The following is a 6,770-nucleotide window of genomic DNA, read 5'->3' as shown; positions in this document are numbered from 1 at the left end:
CTAGCCATCTTCTCATATTTCCTCGGCCAAGGTAGTTTTTCCCAGTCTTTCCTACTCAGCAGTTACATGAAAGAAGAATAGGAACAACTACAATTTATTCTAGGTCACTTAGAATCAAACCCAATTTCCAGATCAACATTCAGAAAACGGGAAATTGAATAGATTGGTATTATGTTACATACAGGAAATAAGAGTGTAAAGGGTTGTGAGTCATCTAGTCAGTAACATCTACTATAAAGCCGAGAGACTCTCTCTGTGTGAGATTTTTATTTTTGTTACAGAATAAATAGAGTGCTGTGCCTTAATGAATACTGTCAAGAGAAGAAAATAGGGCTATCAGGTATCTCCACATGTTCAGAAACTTTTCATCAACCCAGACCCCAAAATGACATGTTGCTCTTTCTTCCTCAGAAACATGAATTCTGGAATCTTGCAAGCATTCCAGATGGAACTCACCTGCCCCATCTGCATGAAATACTTCATAGACCCAGTCACCGTAGACTGTGGGCACAGCTTTTGCAGGCCCTGTTTCTACTTCAACTGGCAAGACATCCCAATTTTTACTCGGTGCTTTGAATGCATGAAGACAACATGGCAGAGAAACCTCAAAACTAACATTCATTTAAAGAAGATGGCTTCCCTTGCCAGAAAAGTCAGTCTCTGGCTATTCCTGAGCTCTGAGGAGCAAATGTGTGGCACTCACAGGGAGACAAAGAAGATGTTCTGTGAAGTGGACAAGAGCCTGCTCTGTCTGCTGTGCTCCAGCTCTCAGGAGCACCGGTATCACAGACACCGTCCCGTTGAGTGGGCTGCTGAGGAACACCGGGTAAGTGATGCCTCTGAAGATCTATTTCTATAAAGGACACATGAAATTCCTGTGGGTCTATTTTCTTGGAGATGGAGTAAAGCCAAATCTGAGTCCCTTTAAGCAGCTCACTTTTGGGCTTTCTTAGCTTCAAACCTCTGAGATTTGATGAAGAAGAAGGGAAATAGAAGAAATGCCATTTACTATGGGCTTATTTGTCTCTCATTCTGTGCCCCCTCCCTATGAAACGGTCTGCATGTTACTTTATTGTTTTCACTGGTGCTTCAATTTATGGCTCTTTTGCAGGAGAAGCTTTTAAAGAAAATGCAGTCTTTATGGGAAAAAGCTTGTGAAAATCAGAGAAACCTGAACATGGAAACCACCAGAATCAGCCACTGGAAGGTTAGTCCTGTGCTACTCTACCTTATCCAGGAAATTATGGTGGGCAAATGGGTGACTCTTAAAATAGGAACTTGTTATCAAACTCTAATGTTTCTGGGAGTCAATAAAAAAAAAGAAAACATTGAGAAAAAGTGACCTCATTTCTTATATAGAATAGTACGACTGTTAGATAGGATTTCTAAGAAAACTACTGAAGTCACCCAAAGCATGCTGGTTTGTTTTCATACAAACCTGTAGCTATACACCAACAGATACAAGAAACTGGGCCATCTCACAGCATTCTATACGTGCTGGTTGGATAAACGCTTGGCACAAGATTCATTTGGCAGTAATAGAAAGCTCAAGTGAACCTCTGAGCCTGGGTCAGCATTAATCTGAATGCTGGTGGACAAGTAGTATTTGGAATTGTATGGAAAATTTGAGGCAGAAAGAGTGACAGGGGAAATAGGGCAACCATGAAATTAAGAATCTCAACTAATTAATACTGAATAATACATAACATATGACGAGAAAATTGGTGAGAAAAATTGATTTGTTTCTTGAGGGAGACATGTAAACATGCTCAAAATATGGGAACTAGTATCTAAATATAAGGAGAACTCTAAGGACTTCAGAGAAATATTAAAAATGATTTTCTATTTGTGGATGTATACTTTGAGGGTATTATAGCTAATATTAGTGTGTTGAAAAGTATTTCATAAGAACCTAGTCTATGTTGAATATTAAATTAGAAAATTTGCTAGTATAGCAGAAAGAAAGCATCTTTGTCCTCACAAATCGTACAATCCAAATGAGACAGGAAAAATGGTCAACATGCAAATATGTGCAATACATGATGTGTTCGAGTGTGGTAGGTTCTTTGTTGGAGAATAATCAAGCAGGGAAGTAGAAAAGGACAATAGAGGCCAGAAACTGGAGATTAGGTCTGATTTTTAAATAGGGTGGTCAGAAAAAAGACTCACTGAAAAATTCAATTTGAACAAAATTTTGAAGAGGAGAGGGAACACGAATGTGTATATGTATATATATATGTGGACCATGAATGTGTATATATGTGTGTGTGTGTGTGTGTGTGTGTGTGTGTGTGTGCAAAAAATTCTAGTTGGAGAGAACAGCATATGCAGTAATTTTGAGTTTGTGTATATTTGGAGGCCGGAGGAACCACAAAGAAGTCTATGTTTCAGAATGGGATAACTTAGAAAAAGAAACGAAGGAAATGAATTCAGAGAGACAAAGATGGACAAATCATAAATGCAGCCTTATTAAGATAGGTTTTGCTGGGTGAAATGCATTTAGCTGGACATGCTAGCCTAAGGTCATTTCACATATAATGAGTTTAAGCAACTTTTGCGTATCTCAGAAATAGAAATAATTATTTCCATTCTAGTAACTATAGCTCTATACTCCAACTCTTAAGCATGAGCTGTTCTTACTTTTCCATAAATATTGGCTGGAATAGCGAAATTCAAATTGTATTTTTTTTATTTCCAACTGCCTTAGAAAACACATTATCTTTAATAAATTTAATGTAATTGGTCAGATACATCTATGTTGATTTTTATACAGAAAGAAAGGAAAGGAACAAAATTTTGTGGATTCTAGGAACTAGAAAGACTGAGGTTCAAATTATTGGATATTCAAGAGAGAAAAAGAATCAGTGAGATTTAATAGGAGATGAATAAATACATTTCTCTTTTGACTAACCCATTATCACTGCAGGATTACGTGAATTTAAGGCTAGAAGCAATTAGAGCTGAGTATGAGAAGATGGCTGCATTTCACCATGAAGAAGAAAAACATAATTTGGACATGCTGAAAAAGAAGGGGAAAGATATTTTTCATCGACTTCATTTAAGTAAAGCCAAAATGGCTCATAGGAGGGAGATTTTAAGAGGAATGTATGAGGAGCTGAAGGAAATGTGCCATAAACCAGATGTGGAGCTACTTCAGGTACAAACTCACAATGTGGTTTCAGGTTTTTCACTATTCACATGTGTAAGTATGTTCCTCATGGCTGAAATCCATCTCCCAACCTTTATTTCCATGATGTGTTTCCAAAAACACATTCGCATAACTAATGCTACTTTATTGGGAGAGTATAGCCCCGCCAAGGGATTCTACCAGGCCAAAGGTCCCTCCTACTTTATCCACCAGCCACAAAACTTTGTGGAATGGTCAAGGTAACAGCCCCAATAACTATTCCCCATCTAAGTCAATAATATATTTTGGGTTGTTTAACATGTATAAAATAGTGAGTGATTCATTTACATTTAGGTTAATTTGAGGACATGGCAAGATCAGAAGTTTTGGGAATCTAGGCTCACATTAATATTATTTTGAGGTCCACTCATTTGGGTAATAGGTTCTGGGAAAGATGACTGAGTAGGTTATTTGAAGTTACCACAGAGCATAGACTCTCTGGGCCTCTTCTCCCTTCACTTCTGGAGAGAATGTCTTCAAGACTCAGACTTTACCAGGACATTAATTAATGACAAAATGACTAACTGGGTTTTTCATTACAGAAGAAATAGAAAATGCTTTCCAGATGGTAGGGAAATAATATCTTCAGAAACTGACTTCAAATTTCACACTGAACTTAGTGAAAGATGCATCTTGTTAAATGCCCTAAGTATTTCTATTTTTTTTTTTTACAGGGTTTTGGAGACATATTACAGAGGTGAGTGTTTACCTAGATTTTAGCATAGATTCTTTCAGTTTCCACGAATATCAAAGCAGGCTCTACCAAAGTCATGGCAAAAATGATTAAGATATTGATACTACCTTTTTTTTGCATCTACTTTCACTCTTACACCAGAAAAGACAAGAACACTAAATAAATAAATAAATAGTGAAATAAAAAAAATGTTTATTCCTGATTTTGTTTTATTGCTTAAAAGCCTGCATAGGTGAAAGATAAAGTTTTGTTTTGTGGATGGTGAGAAAGTCACCAGAGGAAGCAGGAGAGAAGTGGGGGAAGTATTTTAGCAGTCAAAAAGTTGATGATTTATTGTTCATACCTATATACATATCAGTTAACAGTCCTGAAAAATAGGTTGAAAAAACTGTGGAGTGTTAGAACTGTATAAGTCTCTAGGGAAGCTTGTTTCTAAAAGGCAGGTGTAGCTGCCTAGAACAAGTTTCACATTCTTTATCTTGAAAAGGAAGCAGCAGATGCAGCAGTCTCCCCAGAACCCCGCTATTTCAGACAAAGATGTCAGGGGAGTCTGCCAAGAAGTGGAACTCAGAATTTCATTTCCAAATATTCTCAAGGCCATAAGGCTAAGGAACCTTACACATGTGGGGCAGAAAAAAAGAAAGATCAGACTGAATTCTGACTCAGGCTCTCCTACTATGCTTTAAAATTTGGAAACTATAAACAGAAATTAATTCCAAAAAAGAAGTAATAATTTTTGAATAATCAAATTTGTGGATTGAGAGGATTCTCATGAACTGTCTTTTAAATAGAAATAGTGATTTTTATTTATTTTATGGCTGTAGATGTTGTAACTGCAGGTTTTTCCTTGCAGGAGTGAGTCCGTGCTGCTGCACATGCCCCAGCCTCTGAATCTAGAGCTCAGTGCAGGGCCCATCACTGGACTGAGGGACAGGCTCAACCAATTCTGAGGTAAGTCTCCACCCATAGGCAGCACTCCCACTATCTAAATATTATTATTGTTAGGATCACATAGGTAATATTTCACCCATTATCACATATTTTACTTCTTTATAGACATAAGCGAACAACATAATCATGCAACCCTTTTGTATCTGTGTCTATATAGTCAGATTTATAGCATTAAGTTTGAAAGATAGTGAAAAACAAATACGTTATGGCCTCATATGTACTGAGTAATGTAATGGGAAAGAGGAGTAGGGTAGCAAATTTAAAAAAGGAGCAAATGGAACAATGCTCAGAATGAAGGTGAGTTATTTAATGTTAAATACAAAATTTTACGTTTCCTTAGTGTATTCATTTGAACAGCTAAGAACTGTTCTTTTGGGGATTATCGTTTACTGGGGATTGCTGGGGGGTTTTAATTTTTTAAATGGATACGTATCATGTATTGAAAAAAAAATTAGTTAATGGGTAAACATAAAAAGAAGAAATCATTTTGTGAATACAAGTAAAATTACAAACAAAGAGAAGTTCAGTTTAATTTCAATATGAAAATCTACAGGTTAAGCTTAAAATCCAGCTTCAGCCCCAAGCTAGCATGGAGGACCACAGAGAGACTGGTAAAAGATTTTACAGAAATCTGCTTTAAATGGTCACTTATGACGTGTACTTACGGATTTTTATCCAGTCATCAAGAGCAGTTCTTGAGTAACTGAAAATCTTCACATTCTTTCCAAAATGATAGCACTAGTTTTTAAGAATAAGAAACATTTCTAAATAATGATCTTGATAACAACATAGTATTTAGGGCATATAATGTGCAAATTTTGCTTCGAAAATTGGATTGAAAGAAGTTGGTCTTACATTTGGCTCTCAATATATAAGTTTTCAAAACATTTTTAATACCTGTGGTTAGTGTTTTGTTTGTCTTGTAGTTAAAATTAATCATCTCTATGCTTTATTAGAAGTTACAAGCAAAATTCTCCTTGTGACTTTACATTTCCTGGTAAATTAACTTCTCGATAGAACAATTTTTGCTTATTGACACATGTCTATGTATGTTTTGTTTCTTTCTCTTTTATTTATTTATTTATTTATTTTTGCAGTGGATATTAATCTGAATCATGATGAGCCAACAGTCGTATCTTTTGATGTGGAGATTTGAGAAGCATGTGTATTGGATGTGACCGTCAAAATCCACCCCATATCACTGCAACACCTACAAGTTTTCTTGCATGGGGTGCTCAGACTTACACTTCCGGCAAATATTACTGGGATGTCCATGTGGGGGACACTTGGAATTGGGCTTTTGGTGTCTGTAATAAGTATTGGAAAGGGAAGAATCAGAATGGCAATATATATGGAGAGGAGGGACTCTTTAGTCTTGGATGTGTCAAGAATGACATTCAGTGCAGTCTCTTTACCACCTCCCCACTTACACTGCAATATATCCCAAGACCTACCAGCCACATAGGATTATTCCTGGATTGTGAAGCTAGAACTGTGAGCTTCGTTGATGTTAATCAAAGCTGCCTTATATACACGATCCCTAATTGCTCCTTCTCACCTCCTGTCAGGCCTATCTTTCGGTGTGTTCACCTCTGACCAGAGATAAATCAGAAATGTGTTCATCTGCTGTGAGAACCCCTTTATTCCAGGAAGCCCTCTTCCTTGTGCCTTATCAAACAGGACAAATAGGTTCTGTTTTATGTCTTGAATTGCCTCCTAATGTTATTAAAACTCATTTATTGTGTTACTATTAAAAATGGTAAAAACACTAAAAGTATATGTATTGGTTCTTTATTAATTTTTGAAAAATCATTATTCATGATCATGGCATAAAACATATTTTTGTTTTGTTTATTTCTGACTGCCACTGAGTGAAATAATAGATGACAGACATGTCTGAATGGAGTTAAAATCAATGGAAGAGAGTCGGGATCTTTT

At 36.4% G+C, this 6,770-nt stretch overlaps 1 pseudogene; it reads left to right on the top strand.

The window, feature by feature from the left end:
- Positions 1-415: 415 nt before the first annotated feature.
- LOC129135409 (tripartite motif-containing protein 49D-like) lies at positions 416-6,428 on the top strand (annotated as a pseudogene).
- Positions 6,429-6,770: the final 342 nt, after the last annotated feature.

The sequence above is a fragment of the Pan troglodytes genome, chromosome 9, assembly GCF_028858775.2.
Source record: "Pan troglodytes isolate AG18354 chromosome 9, NHGRI_mPanTro3-v2.0_pri, whole genome shotgun sequence".
NCBI classification, from domain to species: domain Eukaryota; kingdom Metazoa; phylum Chordata; class Mammalia; order Primates; family Hominidae; genus Pan; species Pan troglodytes.
The sequence above is the reverse complement of the archived record's forward strand: the minus strand, read 5'-3'. Positions and strand labels throughout refer to the sequence as shown.